Source organism: Falco naumanni, chromosome 4 (genome assembly GCF_017639655.2).
Source record: "Falco naumanni isolate bFalNau1 chromosome 4, bFalNau1.pat, whole genome shotgun sequence".
NCBI lineage: Eukaryota > Metazoa > Chordata > Aves > Falconiformes > Falconidae > Falco > Falco naumanni.
In genome coordinates this window covers 86876348-86887480 of record NC_054057.1, presented here as the reverse complement: position 1 = coordinate 86887480, position 11133 = coordinate 86876348, and the positions used below count along the sequence as shown (strand labels likewise).

At 46.8% G+C, this 11133-nt stretch overlaps 1 long non-coding RNA gene across 1 annotated transcript; it reads right to left on the bottom strand.

The window, feature by feature from the left end:
* Nucleotides 1–8941: 8941 nt before the first annotated feature.
* On the bottom strand, nt 8942–11105 carry LOC121087111. Its single transcript, XR_005827529.1, has 2 exons — nt 10728–11105; nt 8942–9877 (listed from the first exon to the last, which is right to left on the bottom strand). It is a non-coding gene; the product is annotated as an uncharacterized LOC121087111 (long non-coding RNA).
* Nucleotides 11106–11133: the final 28 nt, after the last annotated feature.

The following is an 11133-nucleotide window of genomic DNA, read 5'->3' as shown; positions in this document are numbered from 1 at the left end:
GTGACCGCAAGATGTTTCGCCTGTAGAAATTTTGGAGAGATGCGAGGAGCTCCCCACTGTGTTCTGCAACCCGCCGCGATGCGGGAGCCCACAGCGGACAGGGGCTTTGTCCTGCAGCGAAGTGCTCAAGACCATTTGCAGTGGGCTTGTCAGGCTGCGTCCCCTTCTTTTCTGCAACTCAGGTCTTCTTAAATAGGACATTACTGCAAATTTTGCCATTCCAGTCAGGTGACTTTTCCCCTCAGATTCCTTAATGCAACCAAGCAGGTAAAATTCATGCTCATCAGGGAGCAATTCCAGTTCCTCTCATTTATTAGCCAAGTTCTTGGCTTTATACACTGAACTGTGACTAACTAATTTCTTATTATTTTTTTTTTTCAGGCCGCACAGTAACTTGATTGACTTTATTCTCAGCATCTGGGTGCCCATTTCTCTTTTTGAGATTATTTTAGCATGGTCCCAAGGAATGTGGCCAGCCTGCTTCCCACCACCAGGCTGCCCAGCTCTTTACCAGCATCCAGCCAGCCTCCCCCATCTCGCCCAGCAGCGAAGCTCGCTCCATCAGCCCAGCTTGCCCACACCGGCATTTTGTGATCCTCTGCTCAGGCATGGGGACGTGTTTGCACGTGCAAGCAGGAGACAGACCCACGCTGGGGACCCCTCAGTGTGTGGGAGCAGGTTCTGCTCATCTCAGCCAAGCGACAACCTCCTGCTGGAGGAGCCAGCCCCTTGGCCAGGCAAGGGCCAGAGACAGCGGGGCTGGGGCTGTGAGGAGGAGGAGGAGGAGGAGGAGGAGGAGGAGGCGGAGGAAAAGAGAAGTGCAAAGCAGCAATAAGACATGGGGAGGTATAAGATGGTCTGTCTCAGTGAAAAGCCTCATGATTCTCCTCTTCTGGGAAGGCTGGGAGCAAGTGAAATCCCAGTTGGTAAGAAGGAGATCCCGGCCTTTTCCCGAGCAGAGTACTGGAAGTTACACTTCGTGGAGCACGACTCATTTCTGTTAATGAACCAGACCCAGTGTCCAACTCACTCATGGCCCAACTTCTCGGAAGCTCCCAGGCTTACGGTAAGGAGAAAGCTGGGTTCCCGTCTCCCACCAAGCAGGTCATTGATGGGTGGGCTATTTTCATCACCCTTTGAGTGCTCTGAACATTACAAACGGCCTCACCACTTTCATGTTTTAACAGAGCCATTAATGAATGGCATCGGTACAGCACACAGACAATCACATCGCAGCCTGCCCTGGTCACCAAAGCCCAGTTCACAACCGGACACGCACTGCCAGGTTTATTCCACTCAGTAATAAGCCATTACAGTTCCTTCTCCCCCCGAGAGCCAGATCAATTCTGAATGACCTGACGCTCAGCCTGGAGAAGGCAGAGGCTTGTTCCTACCTCTGCCCCCATTCCTGAGCAAACAGGTTTTAGGAGCTTATGTTTTGCTGCAGCAGTACACCAACGTGGGCTCAACCTTCCCACCCAGCAGTGGAAGATTTTCTCATTCCTAGAGATCTGCCTAAAGTGTCTTTTACGTGTATTTTTGGCGTAACTTGAATAACTTATCACACATATAGACTCTCTGGGAACTGAACTGAACTCTTTCCTCTCAGTGCATTGAATGATTCCTGCTCACAGCCAGCCTCTTGTGTCTGCAAGGCACTTTGAGACCCTTCAGGATGATATAGTAGGGCTCCAGATCTCTAGTAGAGTGCATGTTTTCTCTCCCAAGTATTTTTACACATCTTTAGAACAAAACAGCTGACAAGCAGTTTGTCTTCTATTTATATTCTAAGTAACTAAAATATAATTTTAGGATTCCTGTTCCCCTCACAGCAGTCGATGCTCCCACAAACACTGCAGCACGTCAGCGGACCCATCACACCGTGCTGCTCCGAGGTGGTCTTCGTGTCAGGAACACCCCCAGAGGAACAAAATCCTTCTTTACAGATAAAAAGCTTTTGAACAAATCCTGGCTCCTGTGGAAGTATTCTACAGACCCCATGAGGGTAAGATTTCAGCCTTTCGGGCCACTTCTATAAGCTGCAGGTACTTGGGTTCACCCAAGCAGGATCCAGCTGATCTCAAGCCCTTTCGAAAACCCCACTTTTACATTTTCACTTAATAAACACATTATTAGCTCCAGCATCACGTTTATCAACTACACAGACACTGAGCTGAGACTTTGCTCAGCTTACCCCAGTGCTTGGACAAACCCTTCACGATGTTATTCATTTGTCGAGGTGGAGTGCAATCTAACCATATGGCTCTGCTGCTGAAAGGATTTAAGGTCATCTATTATTTTGGAACAAACCCAGTCTTTCTGTAAAAGGAAGATCCAGCTGCAGCTCCCCATCTTGCTGGATGCTCGGGCTCTCCAGGAGGTAACTGCTGCTTCTCTGTTGGACCAGCCATCTCCCCTACAGCTCTGAGCTATCAGAGCATGAACTGAGGTTTCTGCTGAAAAAACACAAAGTTTCAGTCTGAAAAACTGCCCAGCGGTCCCCATGGCTGGGGGGAAGGAGGGATGAGCAGCTGGAGGCATCACGTCTTAAACCCCTGCAATAAACCCAGCCGAGCTCCCTTAGAGCCCTCTTTACCCGATTTAATGCCTGTTGTGCTCTCACCTCCCACCACACACATTACTGTACCCATTCAGGATTTGTGGCTTTTGAGAATGATCTAAATGAATTTGATGTCCCAGAAAGAGGCACTTGAAAAATAAACCGGTGTGGTTTAATGACAGCATTTTCCACATTTTTATTATAATGACTCTGGTGTTTATTGGAAGGTTTGCGACTCAGCCGAGCATGAAAACAAAGCAATTGAGGAGGTCGGCCCTGTGATGGGGTCTCGGCACACTTGGTCATTAATGCTCATTCTATACATGACAGGTTTTGGCCATTTGGGCTGTATGGCATCTTCCTGTGGGGGTATGATGAGAGGGTGGAGGCAACATCGTTTTGAACAAGGAGCCTCATGCACTCTGGTGCAGAGCCTGCCCTCCTCCTCTGGCTGTGCAGCACTCGGCAAACTCACATCACCTTTGGTAATTGTGATCATCCTGTTTTTCAGACTGGGAAACTGAGGCCCATAGCATTCGAGTGAGTTGCCAAAGGCCACGCAAGCCAATGGCCAAGTCATGGAGCCTCCTGCTCTGAGGTCCTTCATGGGGAGACTCTGCCAAGCTCTGCTTTTCCATGCAGGGCACAAGCTTGCCTTGCAGAGACGGGCACAAAACAGCCAAAAGGCAAGAGAGGCTTGGCTGCCGTGAAATCAGCTGGAGGCACAAAACTGGCAAAGGAGCTGAAGTCAGAGGCTGCAGCAGGGATGAGTTTTGCTGTCCATCCCTTACCAGGCAGCACCATGCTCATCCTGAACCGGTGCGAAGCCCACTGCAGGCAGTTGTCTTTCAGGCAAGGTTTGAAGCTCAGCACCTGAGTGACCTGATATTGAAAATCCCACCTGAACAGTTGAACGTGATAAACACCCTGCCTGGCTGCCCAGGAGGTCAGTGGTCCAGCTCCCTGCTGCTCCATCTCTGCCTGCACACCAGATTTCTGCAGTTCACCCTTCACCTACTTTCCCAGATTCACATCCCTGCTTGCCTCTTGCATTACTTCAACGCAGGAGCGAGTCAAGTCTTAATGGCAAGAAAAAGATATTCCCACACATGTGGCTCAGCAAACTCTGATGCTTTCCAACACCCAACCCACTGCTGAGCTTTCTTGGTGAATCAGAACGAGTGTGTTTTTCTAAGGAGTGTGGATGAGGCACTTAGCGAGCGGGACCCAAACGGGCTCAGTCCCTCGGGTACTGCAGTGACAGCACCCCAGGAAGATAGTCCCAGGAATAACAACTTTTGCCATTTTCTTGCATCTAGAGTGTGTCCTCGTGTAATAAATTCAGATTATGGAGCAATACCTTTCACCAGTGATTCAGAACATGCTGATTAAATGCTATTTCTTTGTTCTTCTGAAATAAAGGAACTGTAGCTGATACAAACAAATTATGATTTCAAACTGTGAGGCAAGACACACCTTGACTCCACGATAAAGCTGCTGCATATTTTGGTGGCTCTGAAGAGAAAGAGGAAACAGTAAGTAGTGTTTTCTAATGTTACAGATCTTATTAAAGTGCACTAGATTAATTATTTTACTCCTTATGAAATGATTAATTCCTCCCTATTTTTAGACTCTTGTACTATTTTAAGAGATTTTTTTCCAGGGTCCAGTCACATGGAAGTTAAACAGCAAGCAGTAAAGTCTCCAAAGGATAATAAAGATCTCAAATTACTTTGCTAATGGAACAAAGAGTACTGTAAATGTCACACACTATTACAAGAGCGGTAGAAACCTTTACATGAAACAATGGATCCATTAGTGCTAAGTCAAAAAAAACACAACAACACAGACTTGATACTTTTGCATAGTTTCATGGAGCTGGCTGCCCCAAGCCAAATGAACTTGTTTGTTCACTCAAAGTCTGCAGCTGAGCTCACAACACAGCATCCAGCGTACTAATCACACACACTCTCAAGGCATCGATCATTTAGGATTTCAAAGCGCTTTACAGACAATAATTAAGCCCCATTGCACCCAGCTGAGTCAGTGGAATTATTTCTGCTTAAAACTGCAGTACGAGGAGGGAATAACTGAATCACTGATGAGAGACCAAAACTGAACCGAGGTACAGACCCAGGTCCTCTGCACTACGCACCAAACTCCACTAATAGGTCCTCGCCTGTCCAAGCTTAATGAAGCAGTCCATCATCTTACAAGCTACAGGCGTGATCCTTCACTTCTTACGTGACTCATCAACTCAAGAACCCAACTCTGACAGGGTTACTTGGGTGAAAGGAAGAACTGTCAGAACCCATCACATTGCCCATCCATCCAGCCCTGTATTTTGCCTATTTTCCCTCCAACAGTTGAGGCTGGCAGAATGTTAAGAGAGTCCCTAAACATCTCAAGGGCTGAAGCGATGTCATCATAGAGTGACCTGGACATGACATAACATCACTGAAGAACCTTGATAAAAAAATCACGAAGATGAGGCATGACAGCATTGCCTCAGAAAAGTAGCAAGTAAGCAGGAAAGACAAAAATCCAAGAAGCAGGGAAGAGAGATGCCATCAGATGGCTCTCTCTAATGCAGGCAGACTTCTCACCCCCCTCCAGTCCATGATTCAGTCCTTCTCCTGGAAGTAATTTACAATACCGAAAGCGAGCTAATACCCAGATGTGTGAAGTGCAGAGTATATTTGGCTCCGATCTGAAGCATGTTTACTGTAAGGAGGAAGAGTTGTGAGATTAATCTTTTCTTTGACAGCTCTGAGATCTCTTAACCAAATCCCACACAACCCCAAAGTGCTCTCCCATTTCTTGAAATTTAATTAGGTGAGGCAATACAGTACACACAATTATATACGTGTAGGATAATTGGAGTAGAGGGCTCTAAGGCATGTAGATAAGATTTGTCTTCAAGCAAATCTGCACAGGTGGAGTCTGTTTTGCTTGGCATGAACACTTTGCCAGACTAATAGCTATATTTGTAAAACACTCTGTGATATCAAAAAGGAGGCACATTAGCAGTCTCATTCCTGGACCAGCACTACAACAACTAGCATTAAATATGCTACAACTGCGTTGCAAGAAGTACAAGGCTACAAGAAGCCCAACGTCCCTGCTGACAGCATGCAATTCTCACTGCTGTTTATGATGGCCCTGTAGGTGTGAGATTGACATCCCCCTAAAATCTAGCAGCAGACAAAAAAAATCAAATTATTCAGAGCAGGGTGGTCAGGCTGGCAGGGCACCAAATGGAGAGTCAGGGGCTCCAAGCTGCACTCCCAAAGTTATCAATTATTGCCTATCTGACCTCTGCAGCTTCCTGAGCTGTAGCAGTGCTGAATATAGAAATGGGAATGAAAAGGTGTCTTGTCATTTGAAAAGCATGCCCCGACCACCAGGCAGAATTTGCATTTGCCAAGTCTGACACCAGGCCAGGTTAGATGAAGTGAAGTTTGGTCACAACTCAGCTCCACAGATGCTCCCGAGGCTCCCACCCTGCCCCGGGCATCACGCAGTGCCCTTCTCTGCCTGCTCCGTCCTCTCTGATGTGCCCCAGTATGAGCTCTTCCCCCCATATGAAATCTGGACGCTCCTGCTGCCGAGTTGCTTTGCCTCTGTCCGTTGACGTTAGCTCCTGTAATGTTATTTGAAAATCGAGCTCATCCTGTTCTGGGAATTTGCACATCGGCACTTCACCTTGAAAGCCTAATGCCGTTTCCTTCCCCCACTGTTCCTTTGAATTCCCATCTAGGTACTGTGTTTTCTGTAAGCTGCACTTACCCTGCTCTCATCCTCCAACAAGCCGCTGCTAAAGAAAACTCTATCACCAAACTAATGTTTGTGAATGCCTTAAAATACAACTCTGCTTCCCAGCATGAATCTTTCTTTTGACTTTCAGGATCCTGCCCCTGTCCATTCACCCTCCTCCTCTTTAAGGAATCACTACTTTTCAGAAAAGCTTGTATCACTAAATTACGTTTTTTCACAAATAAAGATCTTGGAGGAAAATTCTCTCACCAAATCTGAAGTTGTGCAGAGTGTGCTGTGCCTGTTGACAGATCAAAGGACTGCAGTATGCGTATGCCTCTCCGCAACAGAACTTTTAAATAGAAAAACATCTTTTGGCTAAAAAAAAAGGTGAACAACTAATGTGATTAATAATTGCAGACTGGGATATTTCTTAAATGCAGGAAAATAACAGACAGACTTCTTATCAGTCCCACAGGTAGGTCCGTTGGTATATTTGATCCAAAACCTCGTGAAAACCCTGACCCCACTGTCCCCTGGGCAGTTTGAAATGGCACAAACTGGTCTGATTGCACACAGCAGCACAGTGATGGGAGGCCTCAGAGGAAGGGGGTGTGATATGTCTGGGACAAGCAACGCCGATCCTACAGCAGCCTAAAATGCTATTTTAAGCCTTAAACTCTGAACCATAAACTCCAGTCTCTAAAGACTATGAATGGTCAAGGCTGTAGATTTAAATCCGCCCTTAAATGAGGTACTTGTGTGAAGCCACTGCTAATAAGAGGCGATCTGAGACTTACATGAAAAAAAAGAAGCCCTGAGAAAATTATCACTTTTAACAGAAACTTTGTCAAATGAAAGCAAATCTCACTATTACGCACGAAGTATCTTGGCTGCAAATGAACCGCATCCGCATCAAGCTGCGAACATGAAATTAATCTAAGGCATAACCTTTAGCTCTACACTTTGACAATATTTTAGTGCTGAACTATAAATATTTGATCTGTTGCTCTTCTGAGTGAAATGGATTTGTTGTGCTCATCTGCAGTTATCAATTATTCCGAAGTATATTTATTACTGGTTAAATGACTTTAAAAGTGCCTTTTTCTTCTGATGTTATTATGTGATATTTAGCAAGTAAATATGGAAATTAACTATCCCTAGCATCAATATTAACCCTTTATCTTGGGAAGAACACATTTCCTGTCTGACAACACGTAGAACTAAGTACCAACCAAGATATTTACAATACGCACTGGAGCCTAGTTAATTATATATGATCATATGTCTTTATGTTTTGGGGTCACAGTGCTAAGACCGAGCTTCCATTTACAATCACTAGAGAAATAAAACAGCATCCTTAAGTCATCAGCAATGAATGATTCAATCCATTGAAAGAGTATTATAAAAACCTCTTTGCACTGCAAAATAAATTAATCTAAACGCATGACTCACATACACCAGCAGGATGATTTTTCAGAATGACGATGAGTTGAAAACAGTCTTTGGTGAATAGTTTGAATATTGGCTTTTTAGCATTTCTTTGTTCTGCTTGTGGAAGGTGCAGACATGAGGGAAGCAGGAGTAGCTTGTGCAATGATATCGAAATGGCACAGAGGGGTGGTGGGTTTTTTGGCATTTTACACCTGTGGAAAGACCTGGCACATCACTGGAAATGCAGTGTTATAGACAGAGCTGCAAACTGCAGAACGTGGCACAGAAGGGCTGTTCAGACCCGCTAGTGGGGGTAGCAAGAACAAGAGGCAGGAGTTAAGGAAATCCAACCTTTGCCGAAGGCTGCCTCGGTGGTGTGCCAGAGCTGGGGATCTGGGTCGGTTTGGGTTGTCGTATGGCTGCCAGTAGAGGACAGGACTGGATTTGGCCTCCCAGCCTGCAACTGGAAGGATTGATAACCTTACCCAGGTTTTGTTCCAAATAAATTTCCTGGATCTAGTTTAAAATTGACAACTCTGTGAGAGTGAGAAATCTGACTGCTGTGAGCTTTCACTGCTGATGGAAGTTTAGCTGCACCATGAAAGGACACAAAACCTTCAGCAGTTTTCCCCTTCAGACACCAATTATAGCAAATACCATCCGAGAAGCAGAAAATGTCCCAGCTGACAAGCTGCCAGCGATCCTGCCTGCCTGCAGCACCCTGGAAGACAGCCAGTGCTTCCTTTCACCTGGAACACCACGCATGCTACTGGTGGGAAAAGCATGTTGGTACAAACACGCTTTGCAGGATCAGGTCCTCAGCGCTCCCAGGTGGGGAGAAAGCGGTGTCACCGGCCAGCTCCCACCTGCACAACTGAAAAGTACAAACTCCGGTTCTGCCCGGTCACTTTGTCACCACGTTCCTTGTGATGAGTAATGTCATTTTTGAGCCTAATTATGCAGGTATATTTATTACCCTATGCTTGGCCATAGCACTGGGGTACTTGCGTAATTTCACAGACGAGTGACACTTAAGACAGCACATTACTGTCAGCAGCCTCCATCTCATTTCATGCTAATTGCTCTCCAAAATTGTGTGATGCAGTTTTGACAAAAAAACATTTTCAACAGTATCATTAATTCGGGGAGGGGGGGAACATTTCCTGAAATAATTACAGCCAACATCCTCAGTCATTCCTAATTATTTAATAGAGCCCCACCCAAACACACTTTAATGTTGATTACCAGAAAGACATGTATTATCTACTCTGCTTTGAAGTATGATACATGGGTCTCTTCAGGAGAAAGCAAATATTACCTGTTGCAGCCGATGATCCAAAACATTGAAATACTTCATTTATCTGTTTTCCAAAATTCTTATCAAACCTATTATTTAATTTATTTTATGGCACAGATGTTTGTGTTGGACAAGATAACACCATGATACATTTTAATTAACTTGCTATGTTTTATATGCCCCTTTGTTTTAAAATGATCACTTACGCCTCAAAGAAAACAAAGAGCATCTTTAACTCAAATGACAAGGAATTCAGTGAAAAGAAAGCAATCTGAATGATAAGGATGCTGCTCATCTGATCTTCCACCTAGCCGTGATGCACACGAGTAGATCCTAGGAATTTACTGTATGTTTTAATGTGTAAATTAATGTGGTTTGTCTCCATTTTCCTTCCTAGAAAATTTAATTTGTTTTGAGACGTTTTGCCTTTAAGGGTTATCATATTATGCCAATGAGTAACCTGAGCACTGACCTGCTTCACTGAGGATGGTGTGTCCCAGAATCATTTTTCGATCACCCTCTTATACCAGCTCTACAGGTCACAGGAGACACCCATGAAAAACTGAGCCATTTTGTCATTTCTGGAACAGATGGAAGCTCTTGACTCAGGGGACAGGACTCCAGGAATGTTTGCCAAGCGGAGTGACGTGCCACTCATCTGGTGACACATGATGATGTGGCGGAATGAGCACCTCATGCCAAGATCTTGGGCTTTCTTGAGACTTTTTGGGTAGATCTAGAAGCAGAAGTTCTATATTTGACCAGGGATCTGCTCTGATTTTTCACACGTGGAAAGGGAAGTGACCCCACATCGGTCATTTAGTGAGAATCTGGGAGAAAAAAAAGGCAGAAGATCCTAAATTTTGAAAATATTTCCGTCTCTTCCCCTGTGCTGTCCCCAGACAAGCTTTTATTCTTTTTTTCTTCCAGAGGTACATGGCTGCCGAGCCGGCATTAACGCTGCTCTCCATGCTCCTGGAGCACCCTTTTCTGTTTAAGGAGCTACAATTCTCATCTCTGAGCCCCAGCAACACACAGACCTCTAAAATACTAAATCAGCCTGCAAAGCAAGTGTGGGAACACACATTTCTTTGCCAGCCAACCAGACATATCAATGATTAACTCTACTTTGCCTAACTCACTCTGAAACCCCGGACAGCTGTCACATGCTCTGATACTGAAAGCGTGAATCATGACCTGTAGCACAGAGACTGCTCTAACAGACTGTGCTCTTAACGTACCAATGCTGACAGAGCCTATTTGTGGTGCTGTTTTAATGGGTGGGACATCCTATTTTCCACAGCGTTTCAAGTATGCTTCCCCCGCCCCCCACCCCTATCACACCTAGTTTACACAGGCTACCAGACAGCTGCGTTATAAAATCAGATCAAGAGGCAGAGCGGTGGGTCCAATACACCCATTGCGGGGCTGTTTGCCCCGTCAGGATGGGTGTTTGCCCCGAAAGATTCCCACATGTATCACCATCCCGCCACGTCCACAGATGGCAGGTCACAGCGCTACCACATCTGCGAGACACCAACCCCACTGCACACGCAGCGGCCAGAACACACTGTCCAGGGGAGAGCCTGCGCTGTGCGGCCTCAGAGCCCCCACTGCAGGGCTGAATGGTGTGCGGCAGCACCCAAGGGTGCCAGGAATGGTCCTGGGGGAGCTACTCACTCCACAGCCGGGGGTGCAGGGGTGGCGGCCTGGGCCCCCCATCTCCCCACAGCTGGGGGTGCAGGGGTAGCGGCCTGGGTCCCCCATCTTCCCACACCCGGGGGCTCCCGCTGCCCCGGGGCAGGCCCTGAGGTGACACAGCGCAAGCCGCAGCCGCCCCGCACTACCCGGCCCCAGGGCCAGGTCGGTTGCCACCGGGCACGGGGCCGCCAAATGGCTCCCGCGGGCCGCCGCCACCTGAGGCAAGACGAGCGAGAGGCAGCTAGAGGGGCTCTGCCGCGGAGGCGCTCCGAGCAGCTCCGCTTCTCCAGCGGCCTCCAAGAGGAAGGCTAGCGCGGCGCGGGGCGGTGGGCGCTCTGGGCTGTTTCTCTATGGTCGGGCGCTGGAGGCCGCGGGGGTGACGTCA